General features: G+C 42.4%; 1 protein-coding gene across 4 annotated transcripts in view; it reads right to left on the bottom strand.

Annotated features, from left to right (window-relative positions):
- The window catches only part of RHBDL2 (rhomboid like 2), a 40,523-nt gene extending 28,691 nt beyond the window's left edge, over positions 1 to 11,832 (bottom strand). For 2 of the 4 annotated variants that reach the window (XM_073615497.1, XM_073615499.1), the window contains exons 1-2: positions 11,710 to 11,832; positions 11,558 to 11,616 (exon numbers count right to left, since the gene is read on the bottom strand). The gene's annotated coding sequence lies outside the window, so the exon portion shown is untranslated. Of the gene's footprint in view, positions 1 to 11,557; positions 11,617 to 11,652 lie in introns of all 4 variants that reach the window. The other 2 variants (XM_073615496.1, XM_073615498.1) reach the window with 1 other exon arrangement.
- Positions 11,833 to 24,172: the final 12,340 nt, after the last annotated feature.

Raw genomic sequence — 24,172 nt, 5'->3', positions numbered from 1 at the left:
ATCCTACTTACCTCCACTGTGCAGCTTGTTTTGCAAAGAGTGGCCCCGAACTTGCTCTTCTGGAGTCCCCCGGCGGCTCTCGCGGCTCCTCCCCACATCAGATAACCCCCTGGGGGAAGCGCTTCCAGAAGGAGGTTACCTTGCGGGCACGCTCCAGAGTCCGCCATTCTGCGTTCATAGGTGCCGAATGTATGACTCAGCCTCGCCCCCAGGCGCGCGTGTCTTTGGATTTGATTGACAGCAGCGGGAGCCAATGGCTGCACTGCTATCAATCTATCCAATCAGGACACGAGACACCGGCCGGAACTGGTGTGCTCGTTCCCGTTGTGCAAATTTCCGGGCTCAGGTAAGTATAAGGGGGATCGGGGGCACTGCTGCATTAAAAAATGTTTTTTACCTTAATGCATAGAGTGCATTAAGGTGAAAAACGGCGTAGGTTTACAACCCCTTTAAGCTTTCATAAACGCCTAAAACGGAACTGTAGTCCTGATACTTACCGTCCCTCCTTCAATCACTTCACCACCGGAAGGTTTACCCCCCCCCTTCATGACCAGGCCATTTTTTTGCGATACGGCACTGCGTTACTTTAACTGACAGTTGCGCAGTCATGCAACACTGTACCCAAACAAAATTGGTGTCCTTTTTTTTCCCCACAAATAGAGCTTTCTTTTGGTGGTATTTGATCACCCCTGCGTTTTTTATTTTTTAAAACAAAGAACAACCGACAATTTTGAAAAAAAAAATTAAAAATTATTTCTGCTTACTCTAAAACACATCCAATGAAAAAATTGAAAAATTTAATTTCTTCAAAAATCTAGGCCATTATGTATTCTATATATATTTATTCTAATATAATATATTCTAATATATTTTTCATTATATTTTTTTTTTTCGACTTTATTGTAATTTTTTTCAATAGACAAAATTTTTCACACAAAAGACAATAAAATGCAATTCATAAATACATACTCATCCGTCCCACTCCGCCCCCCCAAGTCCCCCACCACCCACTTCCCGTCTCATTTAGGATTAGTACATTTCCAAAATAAACTTTCTAGAAATTCGCAATCTCGGGCATCAATCCTTGGGTTGCTACCCATACTTTCCATATCTTTTCAAATCTGCCTCTCCCTTCTCATATAGGTCAGTTTTTCTCTTATTATTGTATTGTTAACCATTCTCAGCCAATCCGTTGTAGATGGTGGTCTAGTGTCTAACCATTTCCAGGTAATCGCCTTTCCTGTTTGGTAAAAACATCTCAGAATTGCTGTTCGTATGGCCCCAGATCCCACACTCTGCTCCATATATCCCAGTAAGCACATTATCAGGTCCAAGCATAAGTTTGTTCCAAAAACTGAATTGACTTTGTCCAGCACTTCCCAATATCTTTATAGTTTGGGACACCTCCAGAGCTTATGAATCAGATCTCCAGTTGCACCCCAACATCTGGGGCAAGATGTACCCAGACATCAAAGACATTCTTTTTGGAGTGAAATATGCTCTGTGGACAATGTAGAACTGTGTGAGTTTCTGCTACATATTTTTGGTAAAAAAAAAAACACCCAATAAGCGTATATTGATTGGTTTGTGCAAAAGTTATAGTGTCTACAAACTATGGGATATTTTTATTTACTTATTTCTTATTTTATTTTTTTACTAGTAATGGCGGCGATCAGCGACCCCAGGGAAGGGGTTAACATCAGGGGTGATCAAAGGGTTAATTGTGTGCCTAGCTAATGTTTCAGAGTAGTGAGGTTGGGGGGTGCTTTTACTAGGGGAAGACATGGATCTGTGTTTCTGCTTTACAGAAACACAAGATCCATGCCTTCTGTACCGACAGAATGACAACCTGCCTTGTTAACATAGGCAAACTGCCACTCTGTCAGTGTACCGAACAATCAGCGGGTGCCGGAGGACATCGGACCCGCTGATCAGCTCACACTCTGTAAAAGCACAGCGGATGCGAGCCGCTGGCGGCGCACATTCACTTCCGATACCCAGAAGTGCAGGATTATATATATATATCCTGCGCAGCACAGGTCGGTAAGGGGTTAACAGTAGAACATTCCTCATTAGCATCTTTTACCTGGTTTCTTCCAGGTACTGGGCTGTGGCCATCTTCATTGGCTGGCACGGGATGAAGACACTCCTGCACACACGCTGGAGTTCATTCATCCTGGCACAAAAGCTTGCGCAGCTCATTGTACATTCCAAAGAAGACCGCAAGCAGGCAGGTAGGTTTATTTTAATGTAGAAGACATATTGTATGCTGCCTGCCATCAGTCCTTAAAGAGGAACTACAGTCTGCTCACATAATTTGTAATAAAAACATCTTTGCCATTCTGAAGCTTCCCTCCAACCACTTTGTATATTATTTTATATATAGTGTGATTCTGTACTTGACAAATATGCTGCAGAAATCTCCCTCCCCTGAGTCTGGCTGCATCCATTTTAACTGTGGGCAGCTGAAGCTGCTGCCTGTTCACTTCCTGGATTTACACAGACACACAGAGGCACACATCCAGCTCTGCAGCTCTCACTGGTCCTCTTATTACTCATCCCCCTCCCTCCCTGTCAAACTCTCACGAGAGTGAGAGAGAGCTGTGCATGATGTCATAAGCCTAGGCTTTTTACCAGACAAGAAACAGGAAGTGGGCTGTATAAGGTATTTACTGGCAGAAAAAAAAATTCTATCCAAAGTTAAAACAACAAGGGCAGAAGATTAATAGATGGAAAGATGAAAAAATTACTAAAGTTCTGCTTTAAATCTGATACTTTAATTTAGCTATAAAGCAAAATTCCAGGATATTAGCAATTTATTCTTTGCCTGAAGTTGGACTTTAAGCTGCCTATACACACATTGATGGATGAATCTCCCCTGCTGCATGAATTGGATGGAATTTGAGCTGTGTATACACAGTAGCTGCCTTCTTCAGAAATTAATTCATAAAAACAACTGAAAATATACATAAACACAGAATGCAAAAATTTTCTGAAAATGTCAAAAATACATATATTTTACTCACAATAGAAAATAGAAAAAATAGAAAATAGAAAAATGTTTTTTTTTAACAACACTCTGGGAAACGTCCAGCAACGGAGGAGAGCAGTTGCTGGAGTTTTGGGAGAGGAGCATTGTTATATTCTTGCCTGATATAGGATTCTAATGGGGCGTACACACGGTCGGACTTTTCAGCTACAAAAGTCCGACAGCCTGTCCGACAGACTTTCGACGGACTTTCGACGGACTTGCGGCGGACTTTCTAACGAACAGACTTGCCTACACACGATCACACAAAAGTCCGTCGAATTCTTACGTGATGACGTACACCGGACTAAAATAAGGAAGTTGATAGCCAGTAGCCAATAGCTGCCCTAGCGTGGGTTTTTGTCCGTCAGACTAGCATACAGACGAGCGGATTTTTCGACCGGACTCGAGTCCGTCGGAAAGATTTGAAGCATGTTTCAAATCTAAAGTCCATCGGATTTGAGGCTGAAAAAGTCAGTTGAAAGTCCGGAGAAGCCCACACACGATCGGATTACCAGCCAGCTTTAGTCTATCAGCGTCCGTTGGACTTTTGTAGACGAAAAGTCCGACCGTGTGTACGCGGCATAAGTGCTCAACATTTGTGGGTCTTCTTTGTTGTATTTTTCCTTTTAAAACGTGCCAAACATTTTCAATTGGTGAAAGGTCTGGACTGCAGGCAGGCCAGTTAAGCACCCGGACTCTTCTACCACGAAGCCATTCTGTTGTCATAGATGCATTATGCAGTTCAGCATTGTCCTGAAATATGCAAGACCTTCCCTAAAAAAGATGCCATCTGGATGGGAGCATATGCTGCTCTAAATCCTGGATATACAGTATCTTTCAGCATTGATGGTGCCTTTCCAGATGTGCAAGCTGCTCATTCCATAATCACTAACGCACCCCTATACCATCAGAGATGCAGGCTTTTGAACTGAATGCTGGTAACAAGCCCATAGTTGTCAAAAAGAATGTAAATTTTCAATTCCACTTTGCAAAAGACCATTTTAGCCACTTGCCGACCGGGCCATAGCCGAATGACGACTACAGCGCAGTCGGAAACCTCTAGGAGGGCGTACTATAATGTCCTCCTGGAATTGTGCTCCCACGTATCCCTGGGGCATGCACCCGGTAGTGTCCATGACCGTCGGGTCTCCCAAACCCGGCGTGTCACAGATCAGGGTAAAGAGCCAATGACAGTGGCCCTTTACCACGCGATCACACCGTCCAATGACGCCGTGATCACTTGTAAACAAACCGGAGCATGTCCGGTTTGGCTCCTCCCCTCTCCTCACGCCGATCGGTACGGTACAGTGTGTGAGGAGAGGGGGAGAGCCAGGTGCAGCAGCGCTGTGGGAACTTCCAATCTAGCCCGCAGCTCTGCTGCACCAGGCTTTCCTCCTAATCTTTGCCCAGCCATGGCTCATCCATCCATCCATGCTCCATCCATGGTTCATACATGTCTCATCCATGCTTCATGCATGGCTCATACATGTCTCATCCATCCATCCATGACTCATCCATTCTTCCTTCAATGGCTCATCCATGTTTCATCCATCCATCCATGGCTCACCTATGCTCCATCCATGGCTCATCCATCCAACCATGGCTCATCCATGGCTCATCCATGCTTCAATCATGCTCCATCCATCCACATTCTTGGCTCATCCATCCCCATCCATAGCTCATCCATTCCCATCCATGGCTCATCCATCCCTATCCATGGCTCATCCATTCCTATCCATGGCTCATTCATGCTCACCCATCCCCATACATGGCTTATTCGTGCCACATCAGTGATCATCTGTGCCACATCAGTGATCAACCATGCCACATCTGTTCTCATCCCTGCCACAACCATGTCGCATCAGTGCTCATCCGTGCTCATCAGTGCCACATCAGTACTCATCCGTGCCACATCCATGCCACATCAGTGCTCATCCGTGCCTTATCCATGCCACATTAGTACTCATCCATGCCACATCAGTTCTCATCTGTGCCACATCCATACCACATCAGTGGTCATCCATGCCACATCAGAGTTAATCCATGCCACATCCATGCCGCCTCAGTACTCATCCGTGCCACATCAGTGCTCACCCGTGTCACATCAGTGCTCATCCGTGCCACATTCATGCCACATCCGTGCCACTTCAGTGCTCATCCATGCCACATTAGTTCTCATCTGTGCCATAACCATGCCACATCAGTGCTTATCCGTGCCACATCCATGCCACTACAATGCCCATCAGTGCCTCACAAAAGTGTAATAGGTAGTCAAATTAGATTTGAAATGTATGTCCCTAGAACACCTGATGGTGCTCCCTGCATGTTGGGCCTCTGTATGTGGCCAGGCAGTGTAAAAGTCTCATACATGTGGTATTGCCAAACTCGGGACGAGTAGCAGAATGTATTTTGGGGTGTCATTTTTTCTATGTACATGCTATGTGTTAGAAATATCTTATAAATGGCCAACTTTGTGTAAAATAAGAAAAAAGTTTTCATTTTTATTCCACATTTTCCAAAAACTTGTGGAAAAAAATGACATGTTCTAAAGACTAGAATGCCCGATGGTGTTTCCTGCATGTTGAGTCTCTGTTTATGGCCAGGCTATGTAAAAGTCTCACACATGTGGTATTGCCATACTCAGGAGGAGTAGCAGAATGTATTTTTGGGTGTCATTTGTGGTATGCATATGCTTTGTGAGAGAAATCATTTGTTAATATGACAATTTTGTAAAAACAAAAAATCTTAATTTTGCAAAGAATTTTGGGGAAAAAAAAATCACACCTTCAAAAAACTCACCAGGCCTCTTACTAAATACCTTGGAATGTCTACTTTTTAAAAAGGGGTAATTTGGGGGGTATTTGTACTGTCCTTGCTTGTTAGGGTCTCAAGAAATGAGAGGCCGTTAGTATATCAGGTGTGATCAATTTTCAGTGATTGAAACCATAGCTTGTAGACTCTATAACTTTCACAAAGACCAAATAATATACACTGATTTGGGTTATTTTTACCAAAGATATGTAGCACTATAAATTTTGGCAAAAATTAATGAAGAAAAATGACTAATTTGCAAAATTTTATAACAGAAACAAAAAAAAAAAGGCTTTTTCTTTTTCTGTCTTTTATTTATTTTGAAATTCTGCGTCAACGTTCAGACACAGCTTTTCACAGATTAGTGTATCTCTGCTCATCTTTACTTCTGAGATACTCTGACTCTATAAGATGCTTTTTTTTAATACCCAATCATGTTACTGACTTGTTGCTGATTAACCTAATTAGTTGTGAAATGTTCTTCCAGCTCTTCCTTCTTCGTACCACTTACTTTGCCAGCTTTTGGTTGCCTTCTTCCAACTTTTTTGAGAAGTGTTGTTGCCATCATTTTCGAAAAACACCTTACTGTTTCTTAAAATGGTACATTTTGTGTAAAAGGCCCTCATTGGCCGAACTATAAGTGTTATTACCCTTACCCATCGCGTTATCTCTCGAGAAAAAAAAAAACAAAAAAAAAACAAAACCCCATCCCAAACCCCGTGTTTATCATTATTTTAATATTTGAGAGGAGGCCCTCCATGGCCAAACTATAAGTGTTGTTACCCTTTACCCGTCGTATTAAAAAAAAAAAAAAAAAATTTTACACGAAACCCAAGTTTATCAATTATATAATTTGTGTAAAAGGCCCTCATTGGCCGAACTATAAGTGTTATTACCCTTACCCATCGCGTTATCTCGAGAGAAAAAAAACAAAAAAAAAACCCAAACCCCCATCCCAAACCCCGTGTTTATCCTTATTTTTAAATTTGAGAGGAAGCCCTCCATGGCCAAACTATAAGTGTTATTACCCTTTACCCATCGTAAAAAAAAAAAAAAAAAAAAGGGGAAAGGGGGGGAAAGGAAAAACACAGGAAAACCACAACCCCACCCCCTCCAAACCCTCCCCTACATATTGGGCCAGCGAACTAATTCCAATATTCCTTTCATCTTTCTTTCCTTTTTTTTTTCTTTTCTTTTCCCCTTTTCTTCCTTCCATAGGTCAGTATCTTTTATTTTACATATTTACAAGGGCTGTACCTCCACCTCCTTCTCATTTTAGTCATCTCCGTCTTCTTTTTCCATCTCAACTAAACATTCCTTCCAGCCTGCCCATTTCTTTTCAAATTTCCTTTGTTGGCCCTTTACCTTATGAACCCATCTTTCCGCTTCCATTATTAAGCTCACTTCCTTTCTCCAATCTAATATTGAGGGACCCTGTGTCTGTTTCCAAAATTTCGGTATTATTTTTTTCGCTGCGTTTAATAGGTGGGGTGTTATGCCCTCCCGATACTTTCTATTAGAGCCCGGCATCCCATGAACAAATAATGTAGTGGTTGAAATTCCAGGTGTCCCACCGTCAATTTCTTGATCCATGGAGACACCGACTCCCAGAATCTTTTAATTACTGGGCATGTCCACCACAGATGGAGAAATGTGCCTTTCTGACCACATCCCCTCCAGCATCTATCACTTATGGTTGGAAACATTTGTGCCAATTTGACTGGGGTCCTATACCATCTTGACAGGAACTTGTACGCCATCTCTTGTACCTTTGAGCTGATGGATGAGGAATGCGTTAGTGTAATCATCCTTTTAATTTGATTATTAGTCAATACCTGTCCCAATTCCTTCTCCCATTCCCTTATATAGTATGGAGTTGTACCTTCCTGTCCCTTAAGTATCCCTTTATACATTTGCGACAGCACGTTCCTGGGACTAGATCTCTGCACACATTGTTTCTCAAATATGGTGAGAGAGTTCATAGGTCTTATTGATGATTTGCTTTTATTAAAAAAACTCACTAATTGATTGTATTTCCACTCTGCCATATGCACTGTCCCATATCTAGACACCATCTCTGTCAGAGATAACAAAACTCCCTCCGGAGCAAACCTGCCACAGGTGGAATCTCCACCTCCGCCCCAGGCCCCCAGATACCCCGTCTCCTCCCCCGGGGGGAACCAGGTGAATCCCTCCAGAGGAGCCAGAGGTGATATCCAGGGGGCATAATCCCCATTCTTATTCAACTTGTCCCAAACTTCCAATGTGTTCTGGGTTAATGGTGACACCCATTGAGACAACCCTCTTGACGGGCTCTGAATCCAAGGTGCTCCTGCTAAGTTCCTCCCTGCCATTGCATTTTCTACTTGAACCCAAAGTTTTTTATGAGTATCATGGTGCCAGTTCAAAATCCGGACTAGACTCATAGCCTTATAATATAAGGCTATATCCGGTATTCCCAATCCCCCCTCGGCCCTATTTCTTCTCAGAAGGTCGTGGGCTAATCTGGGTCTTTTATCGTTCCATACAAACGCCACAAACATCCTACGCACTTGTCTGAAAAAGGACCCCGGTACCTTAATTGGTATTGTGTACAACATATAAATCAATCTAGGAAGTATACTCATTTTTATGGCATTAATCCTCCCAAACCAAGTTAGATATTGGCCTTTCCATTTTTTAAACTCTTCCGCTATCTCCGTCAATAATATGCCATAGTTGACTTCATATAGTCTTTTCATTTCAACACTAATACGTACCCCCAAATACGTCAGGGACTCTCTCTCCCAGACAAATGCATACGTATGTCGCAGCGTCATCTCCAGTCCCGTTGGGACATGGATAGGAAGGATAATTGACTTTCCCAGATTGATTTTAAAATTAGATAAGGTGCCGAACTTTTGTACCTCCAGCATAAGTGCAGCTAACGATGTCTGGGGGGACGAGAGAAAAAAGAGTAGGTCATCAGCATATGCTGCGACCTTATGTTCCACCTGTCCTATTTGTGTCCCACTTATCTCTCTGTTATTTCTGATTTTACGTAAGAATGGCTCTAATATTGTTGCAAATATTAAGGGTGATAATGGGCAACCTTGTCTCGTACCATTTCGGATACTAAAGCTTTCTGACAACGTTCCGTTTACTTTAATTCTTGCCTTAGCGCCCGCATACATCGACATTATCCATCCCGTCATCTGCTCCCCCAGGCCTATCCCCTTCAATATTTCTCTCATAAAGCCCCAATTCACCCTGTCAAAGGCCTTTTCGGCATCCATTGACAGAATGATCCTTGGGGCCCTATCTGGACCAGACTGCATCCAGTGGAGGACATTAAGCGCCCAAATAATTGATAAACTTGGGTTTCGTGTATTTTTTTTTTTTTTGGTTTTCTGGTGTTTTGATGGGTAAAGGGTAATAACACTTACTAGAATAGTTTGGCCAATGAGGGCCTCGTACACAAATACAAATTGATAAACACGTACACTTTTTATTCAATTATGTACACTTATGCACTTTTATGTCCCCCCCCTTTTTGAAATTATTTTTTTTTTTTTCCTCTCTGCTTCTCACGAAGGGTAAGAGGTCTTCTTGCACAAAGAGAGGAGGGGGAAGGAGTAACTACAGGATTACCAAGTGGTTTGGAAAGGGGGGGAGGGATAAGATTTAAGCGAATGTGGTAATAGAAGATGTAATGTAATAAGGGTCTGGGGTGGGTGAGGAGGGGTTTTTCTTTTTTGTTTGTAACAATGTATGAAGATTGTTGTATTGTAAAATGGAAATAAAAAATTCTGATTATTAAAAAAAAAAAAAATGGTACATTTTCTCAGTTTAAACATTTGATATGTCTTCTATTTTTATTGTGAATAAAATGTGGCTTTATGAGATTTGCAAGTCATTGCATTTTGTTTTTATGTAGATTTTACACAACACCCCAGCTTTTCTGGAATTGGGGTTGTACAGACACAAGTACATGGACATCAAAGAAAACAAGTTGAATAAACCAGCAACAAACATTAAAGCTTTATATTTAGACAATAATATGGAGGTATTTTGTCTGTAGTCTGTTTAGAAGCCGAATTATGAGCTAAACAGAGACAACAGCTTAGTCCAAGTGGCGCAGAAAGTTGTTGTCCCTATTGGTGCCACTGTATAGAGCAAAGTTTCTTAACTGGTGTTCCGCAAGAGGTCCCCAGGGGTTCCACCGCAGTTTACAGTTGACACGGATGTATGTCTACCAACTGTGTTTTCAATGCGTGCTGGCAGCTGGTTCTAAAATACAACATACCATTTTAGGGCAGTCCCTAAACGTGTTATTTGAAAGATTTCTGTGTTTTTTATGTCACCCTCAAAATTGAATGAGCAAGACACTATCCCCACTATAATTTTTTTTTTTAATGTTTACCATTGGCAAAGGCTTCCCATGGCAATGCCCATCTTCTCATGCCTTTTTAGTAGTTTGCCTACCAGCCTTAAAAATGGCCAGTATTTAGGATTAGATACATTTCAAGAGAGTGCACAGGTTTTACAAATTGTAAACAGAATTCAATGAATGCCTTGTCAATCAAACCTGGACAGATTCCACCATCGCTAATGATTTTTCAGTATACATAACATTCATAGAACTCTTTATCTAATGTTACACAGATACATGAATAAATCTTTTATTGTACATATTCTGGGAAGGATCATAATCTAGATTTTCAATCTGGCAATTATGACATCTGCCAGAGGGCTGGTGTGTTTGATGTATTGTTGGCAGGTGTGAGCTCCTCTTGGCTGATCAGCAATGATACTGGTATTGCATAAAAACTGGGGTTCCGCAAGAGGTCCCCAGGGGTTCCACCGCAGTTTACAGTTGATATGGATGTATGTCTACCAACTGTGTTTTTAATGCGTGCTGACAGCTGGTTCTAAAATACAACATACCACTTTATTTATGGTAAGCTTTAGTTCCAGAAAGCTTTCCAAATATGCATACACATTTTAATTGATGTGTTAAAGTGGTTGTAAACCCTTACAGATTAAGGCTTACCTGTAGGTCCAAGAAATATCTCCTAAACCTACACGGTTTAGGAGATATTTGCAAAAAGACAGGCAGCGCAGACAGCGGTGCGCAGGCACACTGAGCATGCCGCTGCTAACGGCGATATGCCGTTAGTGGCGGCTCCCGTGCGCATGCGCGGGAGTGACGTCATAGCGGCTCGGGTCAATCACAGAGCCACGATCCCCGGAATGAAAATGGACGATCCATAGCAGAGGGGACAGAGGTGACATCGCAGGCTCCTGTGTCAGGTAAGTGACACATAATGGGCTACTATGCAATGCATAGTAGCCCATTGTGCTTTACATTTGCAGGGAAACAAAGAGGAAGTAAACCCATCAGGGTTTACTTCCTCTTTAAATACACAAAACTACACTAAAAGCCCAGTCCAGCCCTGGAGGAAGCAACTAGAATGAAAGGAGAACAAATCTGAATCATGACTGCTCCATCCAAATTTCATTGTAAATCCCCTGCTGTAGTACTAATATAACTGAACCCATACACAAATTTATGCAACTCTATTAGCCCCTTTGGCTCACATATATATCTTCTATGCAGCCATTCTGGTCTCACAGCAATCTGGATTATGAAGGACATTATACAGTAAGTGAGTCAATTACAATTAGATAATTAGCCATGTAACTCAGAGAATTTTAATTTGTGGACTAACTTACCAGCTTGTAGGATTTGTATTCCAATGAACGCCATCTCCCTTCTCACTGTGACGCAGAAGCTGTAAAAAAAAGTATTATGAACTTATTTGTCTTACCTTAGAAGTAAAACCTGATTTCTATACGGAAAGCTCCATCAGGGAAATGTGACTCACACTGTCTAACTCTTTTCAAAGCATGTTATTTGCACAGGTTAGCTGCCTTGGTCACTGCAACAAAAACTAGATTTATACGACGTTTAGTTTGGTAGCAGAGGAATTTCCTCATAGCCCCAGAACAGGAAACGTGTTTCAGAGTTTATTTATAACATTTCTTAAGGAAACTAGTTACAAGCAACCATCTATATCCATCCGGGGAATCAGTATGCCATGGTTGTCATCAACAAAATAAAATTTGCTTACTGATGATTTACAAAGATTGTGACATTTGTTCATGGTTATATGCGTGAAAGTTCCACAGAATGAGCATTTAGGCAGAACTCCAGTTAAAAATGACACACTAAAAATGAATGGTCCTTTTAGTCTTTTTCATCGCTAAATGTCCTCAGTCTGACAGCCAGCATCACTCAACTCACACTCTCTGAGCCCAGGTCATCCTGGATCTGACGCAGTCTGTTACTGGACAGTGAAGCAGAAGCAACACAGTAATGAGCTCAACTCTCTGTCACTCTGGTCTCTCCTCCTATCAGCATACTCCTTGTCAGCACATTTAGTCCCATTTCACACGGCGCTCCGATCAGGTCCCCCTGTCAGTTTTTCAGGCGGACCTGATCAGACGCTCCATGCACCTCTATGGAGTGGCAGATGTCAGCAGTGACATGTCTGCTGACATTCACCAGTATCCGATCCAATCATGTCCATGAAATCCAGACGGATGGAAACCCTATTTTCCATCCGTCTGGTTACTATGCACAGCTGCAGCAGATTCAGTGTGCACCAGTTTTAGTAAATCTACCCCTGTGTGGTTCGCATAAGCTGCCAAAATTTGTTTTTAAGAACAATATAAAATACCAGTCCAAAATAAAAACTTTAAGATGGTGGCTGGCAAAATATTTCTTCCCAAGATACATTTAATTAAAAAAGTACTTTTTTACTATTATATATTCTATTCTTTTATTACATCATTTTTATATTGTTTTTTAATTATTTTTGTATAGAAAGGGGGCCCAGGGTAGTTCTCCCTTTTGCCCCCTTATAAATCTGGAACTGCAACCAACAAGGTCTTTGCTTTTAATTTTGCAGCATTTTTCAAGACACCAAACCCTTAAGCAGCATTTGGTTACAACCTAAAATTTCATACCGCCACCACCATTAACACTAAATGCACTAGACATAGGTAAATACAGTATGCTGATATCATAACAACTCAGCACATAGTATAATAATGAAAACTACTGTAGTCATGTAGAAAATATCATATAATGCAGCTGGACTATTGATTTTTTTAATGAATTCCCATGATGAATCTTTACCTTTTAGCCCACTTTCACATCAGGTGGATTTGGCATGCAATGTGACATGTAAAATCGCATGCCAAATCAGCGACTATTGCTGACAATAGCACCGTCCGACTTGGTGCAACGCCGACTTTAGTAGTTCCTGCACTACTTTTGCCAATTTCAATAGACATGTGTGCATGAACCCGCACAGATGTCTCTGAAATCGCACCTGAAGTCGGACTGACATGCAGGTTTGTCCGAATTCAGCTGAACTCGCACGATTTCTAACCCGCAGTCAGTGTGAACCTGGGCTTAAAGCGGGGGTCCACCTATCTATCGTTTTTTTTTTTTTTTTAGTTCATTCACAAACTTTTCTTCTCAGCATTACATACTCACATATTGTGTGTAATATGTCCGCCTGTGTCAGATTTCGTCGGAAAGAATAACTTATATTATTCACTGCAGGCGGTTTCCATCTTCATTGTGGGCATTTGAAGCCCACAAGCATTTATTTCCTGGATGTGGTGAATGCTGTGCTCCCAGCATTCACTGCTCATTCCCGCACATGCTCAGTGGCATCCTGGGAAGCCTGAGACTAGCTCCCAGGAGTCTGGGAGAGGCTAGAAACACGCCTACTCCCACGGGAGGAGAACCAGGAAGTGCAAAGAAGAATAGAAAAATAAAAGGTAATTACGGCGATTTAAATTTTTTTAAACGGCATGTCAGCATCTAGGCAAGGAAGAGAATACATACAGATATTGTTCAAAATTTGGGTGGAACCCCGCTTTAAGGACTTCAATTTCTGCTGAAGAATTGGCTCCTGCCAAGCTGTCTGGCTGCTTGGTAAATACAGGAGTTGGTCTGGGAAAAAGCTTCAGGAAAGCATAATGACCGTGACCCACCCACAGCCTGCTAACAACATGTAATGTGTAAACAATGTTCACACAGTCTCTGAAAGATGTTTTATCAGTTGCTAGAGCCATACAACTTTCGACTGGTCCAGCAGGTGCCATTGTCAGAATACAATGTCTCCATCCACCTAGTTTATGCATGCATGGAACATAAAAAGCCAGTGTAAGGGAACCCCCGCCTGCAATAAATGACTAAGGGTTTACGCTGGCACTTAAGTAAATTTGCATACGCATATGCACATACAACCCTTCAAGTTTGTGCAAGCACTAGTGTAAATTCTTGTATAGCATCGTACAGTCATTTAATGCAATTGGAGGCTATACGCTGGATCTGTGGCTTCCTTGTGCTGGCTATTTACATTCCATGCATGCTGTATGCTCTCTTGCGGCTGTGTGCATGAAGGCATAGGGCTGTTCCATACTGCCAACCAGGGGACAGTAAAAACAGGCAGCTGAGCTGCAGTTTTACTGCCCCCTGGCAACCCACCATAATTCGAACAATACAGCCTGACATGGTTGTACAAATGCTGCGGCCATAATGCTTTGCAGCTTTCTGCAACTGCAAGACAAAAGCTTGGCTCAAAGTTGCGGCTCGGTCCTGCAATGTAAATTTGGCAGAAAAAAAAAAATCAGGTTTCAGGAGGCAGCAGTGGTCACTCCTAAACACCTGCCAATGCAGATCGCTTATCAGTTTACTGCTTGTCTGAAAGAGCCCTTAGGCCTCAGGCACATTGGGTTATTGTAAATGCTGTTTCTCCTGACAGGAAAATCAGCATTAAAGAAGAACCCTGGGATAGGCAAAAAAATCCCCCCATTAGTACACCCCTCTACAAGAGCTGCACGATTCTGGTTAAAATGAGAATCACGTTTTTTTTTGCTTAGAAGATAGATCACGATTCTCTGACGATTCTCGCAGCGTAACATCATCTTTCACATTAAAACAAAAAAAATTGGGCTAACTTTACTGTTTCGGGTTTTTTTTATTCATTGAAGTGTATTTTTTCCCCAAAAAATTGCATTTGAAAGACCGCTGGGCAAATACAGTGTGACATAAAATTTTGCAGCAACTGCCATTTTATTCCCTAGGGTCTCTGCTAAAATTTATGTAGCAATAACTCTCGGTGGAGCTGCTGGTTTAAGTGGGCTTGTTACCTTCACTCTCCTTCCCTCTGTTTCACCGGCACCGGGTCTAGGGTTCCGTTGAGTTTACCTCTGGACGATACATGCACCAACACTTGAATACGTTTTCAATGCTTTATTAACCACTTGACCACTGGGCACTTAAACCCCCTTAATAACCAGACCAATTTTCAGCTTTTGGTGCTCTCACATTTTGAATGACAATTACTCAGTCATGCAACACTGTATCTATATGAAATTTTTGTCCTTTTTTTTCACACAAATAGAGCTTTCTTTTGGTGGTATTTAATCACCTCTGGGTTTTTTATTTTTTGCGCTATAAAAGAAAAAAGACCTAAAAATCTGTAAAAAAATGCATTTTTCTTAGTTTCTATTATAAAATTTTGCAAATTAGTAATTTTTCTTCATATATTTTGGCCAAAATTTATACCACTACATAGCTTTGGTAAAAATAACCCAAATCGGTGGATATTATTTGGTCTTTGTGAAAGTTATAGAGTCCAAAAGCTATGGTGCCAATCTCTGAAAATTGATCACACCCGAAGTACTGACGGCCTATCTAATTTCTTGAGACCCTAACATGCCAGAAAAGTACAAATACCCCCCAAATGACCCCTTTTTGGAAAGAAGACATTCCAAGGTATTTAGAAAGATGCATGGTGAGATTTTTGAAGTTGTAATTTTTTCCCACAATTCTTTGCAAAATCACGTTTTTTTTTTTACTTTTTTTTTTTTTCACAAAATTGTCATATTAGCAGGTTATTTCTCACACACCGCATATGCATACCACAAATAACACCCCAAAACACATTCTACTATTACTCCCGAGTATGGCAATACCACATGTGTGAGACTTTTACACAGCTTGGCCACATACAGAGGCCCAACATGCAAGGAGCATCTTCAGGCGTTCTGGAGCACCCAGGCCAATCCTGACATTTCTCTCCTACATGTAAAAATCATCATTTATTAGCTAGAAAATTACATAGACCCCAAAACATTATATATGTTTTTTTAGCAAAGACCCTAGAGAATACAATGGCGGTCATTGCAACTTTTTATCTCGCACGGTATTTGCGCAGCAATTTTTTGAACACGTTTTTTTTTTTTTTAAACTGTTTTGTGCTTTTAAAAAAAACAAAACAGTAAAGTTAGCCCAATGTTTTTGCATAATATGAAAGATGAAGTTACGCCGAGTAAATAGATACCCAACATGTCACTTTTCAAAATTGCACGCGCTTGTGGAATGGCGTCAAACTTCGCTTCTCAAAAATTCCCATAGGCGACGCTTTTCAAAATTTTTTACTGGTTACATGTTGTGAGTTACAGAGGAGGTCTAGGGCCAAAATTATTTCTCTCGCTCTTCCGATCGCACCGATACCTCACATGTGTGGTTTGAACACCGTTTTCATATGTGGGCTTGACTTACGTATGCGTTCGCTTCTGCATGCGAGCACACAGGGGCGCTTTAAAAAATTTAAATTTTTTTTGTATTGTTCATTTTACTTTATTTATTTTAGTTTGATGCTTTTTTAAAAAAAAAAATTTGACCTCTTTTATTCGTATTACAAGGAATGTAAACATCCCTTGTAATAGGAATATGGCATGAAGGTCCTCTTTACGGTGAGATATGGGGTCAATAAGACCTCACATCTCACCTCTAGGCTGGGAAGTCTGAAATAAAAAAATAAAAAAAAAAGATCCTGGCTTCGATCGTAGCGGTGAGACGATAGAAGCACCGGGGGGTGGCGGGAGGGGGGGACGTCCCCTCTCGCCTCCCGTAAGAACGATCAAGCAGTGGAACAGCTGCTATGATCATTCTTAAGGTGTAGGGAATCGCTGTCTAAAAAAGCTGATATCTGAATGATGCCTGTAGCTGCAGGCATCATTCAGATATCCCCACACAACGTCAAGAACGTCGTATGACAGCCGGCTGGCGGGAAGTGGTTAAAACGCATTTTTTTTTTAACACAAAGTTGTCCATTTATACAATATTTCTAACACATAGCATGTACATACCAAAAATGACACCCCAAAATAGATTCTCCTACTCTTCCTGAGTATGGCGATATCACATGTGTGAGACTTCCACAGCGTGACCACATACAGAGGCCGAGTATAGCCGAGTATGGCAGAGTATAGCCGAGTATGGCTGAGCAAGGCTGGGTATGGCCGAGCATGGCAGGGTATGGCAGAGTATGGCTGGGTATCACCGAGTATTGCAGAGTATGGCTGGGTATTGCAGAGTATGGCAGGGTATCGCCGAGTATGGCGGGGTATTGCGGGGTATTGCAGATTATTGCACAGTGTTGTGGGGTATTGCAGAGTATTGTGGGGTATTGCAGAGTATTGTGGAGTATTGCAGAGTATTGCGGGGTATTGCAGAGTATTGTGGAGTATTGCAGAGTATTGTGGGGTATTGCAGAGTATTGCGGGGTATTGCAGAGTATTGCGGGGTATTGCAGAGTATTGCACAGTATTCTGGGGCATTGCAGAGTATTGCACAGCATTGCAGGGCATTGCAGAGCATTAGGGATGGCTGAGCATGGATGGATGGATGGCTGGATGTCACTGGTTAGCGCTACGGCCCACAGCGCTACTGCCATCCATCCACCCCCCTCTCCGCTCACAGTGTATCGATTGGTACACAGGAGGGGAGGAGAGGAACCGGCGTCATGACATGACATGACGGAGCGATCACATGGTAAATGGCCGCGATCAGCGGCCATTTAGGGGGATCCGTGATGCGCCGGGTCCTCTGGACCCAGCGGTCACGGATGTGTTCTGGTGCGCACTCCAGGGGGCGCGCAAGAGGGGAACTCTGGGAAGAGGTCATATGACGTGATCCCAGAGTTAAGCAACCGCCCTGCTGCCGTCATTTGGCTATGGGCCGGTTGTAAAGTGGTTAAACAATTTAACAAGGAAGTAGCAGGAAAGAGGCAGAAGGGAAACTGCAGAAGAAACTCAAATATCTTCTTGTAGGATTCTTGACAAATGTCCTGGTAGAATTTGGATATTATAATAGAATGCGCTCCCCTCGTGGGACACACTCCTTGCTCGCCTGGATAGGCCTCTCTCACTTGCCTAGCAGCCAGTAGTAGTCTCTGCCACAGACTTGTTTGGGATGAACCCGTACGATCCTCTGCCACAGGATGTATTGGTTTTTTCTGCAATGAACGTCAGTCACAGTGCCTGAACCTTTAAGCCAACCCGGCAACACTATGCTGTATAGTTACTTTAGAATACGTCCTACAACCAAGTCACCAGGCCCCTCTCCAGACCAGCACTCTGCATGATCCTTCCATGATGGGTCCTCCCCTGGGATCTCCTCGGTTGTCCAGCTTCTTCACACGGGATAGACAGCTCAGGACCATTCCTCGGCTGCTGTGGTAGGCCCCAGACAAGCCTCTGGGCCCACCGCTGCGCCGCAGCGACGCGGGCCTCCGGAACGGAGGACCACGAGGTAGCTCTCTAACGCATACCTGTCGGCCAGCAGGTGGCTGTAAAACGAACCCCAAAATATGGCGTCTGTCCCATATATACCCTCGCCCAGAATGCAACTCGGAGGACCACCTCCACCGAGTTGTCTCCGGTCAGTATGGAAACACACACAACGCCAGTCAAGCTGGAACAGAGGCAAACCTAACCTTTTTAACGAACAAGTTACTAAATTTACCTAACAGATGGTAGATCACAAATCTACCAGCGCTACATATATATAATGTTTGGGGGTTCCAAGTAATTTTCTAGCAAAAAATATTGATTATAACTTAAGAAAGAAGTGTCAGAAAAAGATTTAGACCTTAAGGCCCGGTTCACACTGATGCGCTGTGATTTTGTTCCGTTTTTTTGACCTTTGTGAGGTGCGAATTTACCGCGATTTTACCGCGAATTTCAGGAGCTGGACATAGCTGCGATTGATATTCTAGCCAATGGAATCATAATGTAAAAAAAAAAAAAAGGTGTTAACTTCCTGTGTACTTCCTGTTTTTGTGAAGAGTTGTGTGGTGGAATTCGCACATATGTGAACCATCAATGTGATTCAAGAACGATTTACATTGATGTCTATGGAGACTAAATTCGCAACGCAGTAAACTCGCACAAGACCCTTTTTTAATCGCATCGCATTTGTAGAGGAATCGCAACGCATGTATGTGAACGACCGTCATTGAAAACAATGACTTTAGGGATGACATGCAAATTTAAAGCGTTTTAAACGCATCGCATTCGTCATGAACTCGCATCAGTGTGAACCGGGCCTAAGTGGTTATACCTCCTGCATTTCTTGGCAGACTGATTATTTTTTTTACACAGAAGTTCTATCCCTTTGATCTAAGAAGGAAGTGTTAGTTACAATGTTTTAAGTTATAAACTTGGCAGACTGCCCGGATGCTTTCTTTTGACAGCTGAGTGAGTAGATAATCTCTCCACTTGTTCATATGAAAGAATTGGCAAACTCAGCAGGAGAGAGCGTCAGAGGGGGTGAATTGAGATCACGATTTTTTAACGATTAATTGTGCAGCTCTACTCTACACTAAAGCACTGCACACATCGGGCAGTTAAAAAAAACAGCCGACATTCGACCGTGTGTATGCCACCCTGTCTGACAGAAGAAGCCCGCCGTTTGGCTGTCGGACGAGCATGCAGGAAAACCAGCAGCCAAACTAACACCGCATAGTTAGTACAGCGGCTCCAATCGGAGCTGACTCATAGTGTGTACCAGGCTTAAAGCAGACCTTCAGTCATTTTTTCATCTTTCCATCTATTATTATTATCTTCTGCCCTTGTTTTTTTAACTGTGGATAGTAAAACATTTTTTTTTCTGCCAGTAAATACCTTATACAGCCCACTTCCTATTTCCTGTCTGGTAAAAAGCCTAGGCTTATGATATCATGCACAGCTCTCGCTCTAACTCTAGTGAGATTTTGCCAGGAAGGGAGGGGGGATGAGTCATAAGAGAGCCAATGAGAGCTGCATGGCTGCAAAGCTGGAGGTGTGCCTCTGTGTGTCTGTGTAAATCCAGGAAGTGAACAGGCAGCAGCTTCAGCTGCCCACAGTTAAAATGGCTGCAGCCAGACTTAGTGGAGGGAGATTTCTGCAGCATATTTGGCAAGTACAGAATCACAGTATATATAAAATAATATGCAAGGTGGTTGGAGGGAAGCTGCAGAATGGCAAAGATGTTTTTATTACAAATTATGTGAGCAGACTGCAGTTCCTCTTTAACCACCTCAATACTGTGCACTTTCACCCCCTTTTCAGTGCTTTCAATGCTCTCACACTTTGAATGACAATTGCGCGGTCATGCTACACTGTACCCAAATGAAATTTTTGACATTTTGTTCACACAAATAGAGCTTTCTTTCTTTTGGTGCTATTTATTCAACACTATTTTTTTTATTTTTTGCCATATAAGTGAAAAAAAAGAGTGAAAATTTAGAAAAAAAGCAATATTTTCTACTTTCTGTTTTAAAATAAATCCAATAAAATCAAATTTCGTCATAAATTTAGGCCAGAATGTGTTTTGCTATATGTAAAATCCTGATAAGTGCATGATAATTGGTGTGTGTGATCACGGACAGATGTGCTCAGATAATAATGTATAGATGTGCGCAGATGATCACTGGGACAAATGATTTTACTGGGACATATGTGGGACTGGTGTTCTTACTGTGTGGAGACACTGTTTTGGGGACACTGGGCCGGTGATCAGTGTGTAAAAAGCTGTAAAAAACAGCTCATACTCACTGATCACTGTCCGGCTGCAGAGATCCACTCTCCTTCTCTTCACTGACAAGCTCCATGTGAGGAGGAGTGGCGATCATCTAGCAACCGGCTCACTATTTACATCACATGATGGCTGTGAGTGGACACAGCCATCATGTGATCAGGAGGGCCAATCAAAGAGCACCCTGCGGATCCAAGATGCGCTGCACAGTCCCACTACTTCTAAAGGAAGTTCAGAAACGTCCACTCAGAAGGAGGAAGCGCCCACCCGGGTGTTTATGTGCAACGGTCAGGTAGGAAGCCGGCTAAACAGTTAATACATCTGTGAAATTCCTTACCATTGAAAAGAAGTCTAACTGAATTTTCAGGAAGTCGTCTCTGTAATTCAAAAGATAACAGCATCTGCTCTGCCAAGGAGGAGATGTTACAGCAGGGATTACATCAAATCCTCTCCTCTCTCTTTACAGAAAAAAAGAAACTGCATTTCCCATGAACCTTTGGGAACTGCAGTGAATGTGGGAGGAGGGTACACTAGGCCTGTACATGTTAAATTTGAACTTGCCCACTTCAACATAAATTAGTATTCAGTATTAGAAACATTCCTCCCCCTGAAGCGTTGAGATCTTTCTAACAGCATTCAATGCTTGCATGGTGTATATGAGCACTTCCCTAGCCGGGACATGATGCTTTACATTGGCATGTGGCACAAGTAAAGATCGGCATGTGAAAAAAAAGCAAAAAAGTGCAGCGCTACCTTACTAATCAATAACTAAACAATAATGGTGGAACCCTCTATGTATAGAAATCTCAATAGACCTCAATATTACCACAATACTGGTCTCTGTGATATGTAACTTATGTTATATTAACACATATAATACACATCACACTGAAAATAAGGCATAAAAAGGAAACTTAGCAGGGTTGGTGGAAACCCCACCTACAGATATTTGTCATACAGATTAACTTCAAGTTCAATAATTCCAGTGATATGTGATTTCACATTTAATACACATCAAAAGGAGAATAAGAAATAAAAAAATAAATAAATAAGTAAAACTTAGCAGGGGAGGTGGAATATCCCCCCCTTCCTCGCCAGATATTTGTAATACAAATTAACTTCAACAACTCTTTAGTTAGTGCCGGTTCACACTAGACGCGGCACGACTTGCAGGTCGCCTCACCGAGGCGACCTGCACACGACTGCCGGGGCGACTTGCAAGACGACTTCTGTATAGAAGTCTATGCAAGTCGCCCCCAAAGTAGTACAGGAACCTTTCTTCTAAGTCGGAGCGACTTGCGTCGCTCCGATTAGAACAGTTCCATTGTACAGAACGGGAGGCGACTTGTCAGGCGGCTAGGTCGCCTGACAAGTCGCCCCCGTGTGAACCGGCTCTTAGAAGGTTCTTACCATTATTACACTTTGGAATTTTTTGTTTTTTAGTACACTGAATTTTATATGTTTTAGTTACTATTATAATGTGAATTATTGCATTTGAAGTTAATTTGTAATGCAAATATCTGTAGAGGGGTTCCCACCACCCCTGCTACGTTTTTAATCTTATGTGTTATTTTCCTTTTGATGTTTATTATATGTGAAATTACATATCACAGAGACTGGTATTGTGGTAATATTGAAGTTTATTGAGATTTCCATACATTAGAGGGTTCCACCATTATTGTTAAGTTATTGATTAGTAAGTTAGCGCTCCACTTTTTTTTTCTTTTGTGGTATTAAGAAACATCGACAGATTTTAGTTGTGCCCCACCAGGTCCCCCCGCCCCTGGACAATGTGCTTGGCTGCTGAGCTCCTCTCACCATCCCTGCACTCAGTGCACTGATAGGGGCAGCACTGATGAGGCACTGATTAGAAGTACTGATGGCCACTAATAGACAGCATTTATGGGTACTGATTGGCACTGATAGACACTGAATGGCAGCACTAATGGGTGCTGATTGTTAGCACTGATTGGCAGTAATTGACAGCACTTAGGAGTATGATGGGCAGCACTGATGGACAGTGATTGGCACTGACTGGCAGCATTAATGGGCACTGATAGGCAGCACTGATGGGCACCGATTGGTAGCACTGATTGGCAGCACAGATGGGCACTGATTGGCACTGATAGGCAACAAATGTGTGTAAAAGGACTGCAGACTGTGTACAGTGTATACAGTATGTAGGTTCAGACTCTTTTTAACCATGCATCTTTAACCACTTCAGTTCCCAAGATTTTACCCCCTTCATGACCAGGCCATTTTTTGCTATGTAGCAGTACGCTACTTTAACTGGTGATTGCGCAGTCATGCAATGCTTTAAGCAAACAAAATGTAAATCATTCTATTTTATATTAAATAGAGCTTTCTTTTGGGGTATACGATTACCACACACCACATTACCCTGCACACAGGGGCCGAATGCCAGGTGACATTGGCCTGATCAATAAAAACTGGCCAACATTCGGCCATGTGTATGGCAGCTGGTCCAGCTTCTGTCGGACGAGCATGCTGGAAAACCAGCAGCCGACCGGCTCCTGATCAGCGCTCACAGCCAATGGTAGAGAGCACTAACTGGAGTGTTCTGGCGGCAGGGCCGTCCCCCTGTCAGAACACAACAGCTCAACGGGGAGATTGCTGTACTAACGTCTGTTCATTAGTACAGCGGCTCCAACTGGAGCTGCCAGTTTAATGGGTTGAACAAAAAAAAAAACGAATAGTGTGTACCAGGCTTAATACAGTGTTCACTGCTAATAATGTACACATCTAGTGCAATCAATGTTGTTAGAGTATTGAAATTATGCACTGGAAGCTCCTTGTTTGCAGAGATTACTTTACTTTCATGGAGAAATAGCTGAACATATCTTACAGCATGTCTTTATCATGGAACGAGAAACAGGATACAAACAAGTACACATTTACATACAGACGGTACATTCTGTCATTACTTCGTATCATAGAATACACACTATAATACTACAGCGCCACCTGCTGCATAGATAGGTATAATGCATACAGTATTTAGTTCACAGTACTTTACATTACATGCTGTTGTCCTTCCAACAATCAAGGGGTTAATGTTTACTGTGTATGTTTTACTAAGCAATGTGCTGGTTAATACTCTTTGCTTTGCAGGGAGAAAAAAAAAAGGCACATTGTTGCTGACAGTAGAGAGCCCTGTGTTGTTTACCTACGCGGAGCTCTCTTCTGTCATTTGCTTGGCTGATCAGTGGGTTCCAGTCATAAATCATTGGCCAGGTCCCACTGATCGGCTTGTGCTGCAGTGAATGGCAGCACAGCCGGGGTGGCTCCAGTGCATCCAGCGGAGCGCAGCGGGGCTGCTATGCCGCAGTAAAATATAGGGTAATTCTGGGGCTATGAGGCTGGGTTGACACTTATGGGAT

Source organism: Aquarana catesbeiana, linkage group LG02 (assembly GCF_042186555.1).
Source record: "Aquarana catesbeiana isolate 2022-GZ linkage group LG02, ASM4218655v1, whole genome shotgun sequence".
Taxonomy (NCBI): domain Eukaryota; kingdom Metazoa; phylum Chordata; class Amphibia; order Anura; family Ranidae; genus Aquarana; species Aquarana catesbeiana.
This window is presented reverse-complemented; position numbering and strand designations above follow the sequence as displayed.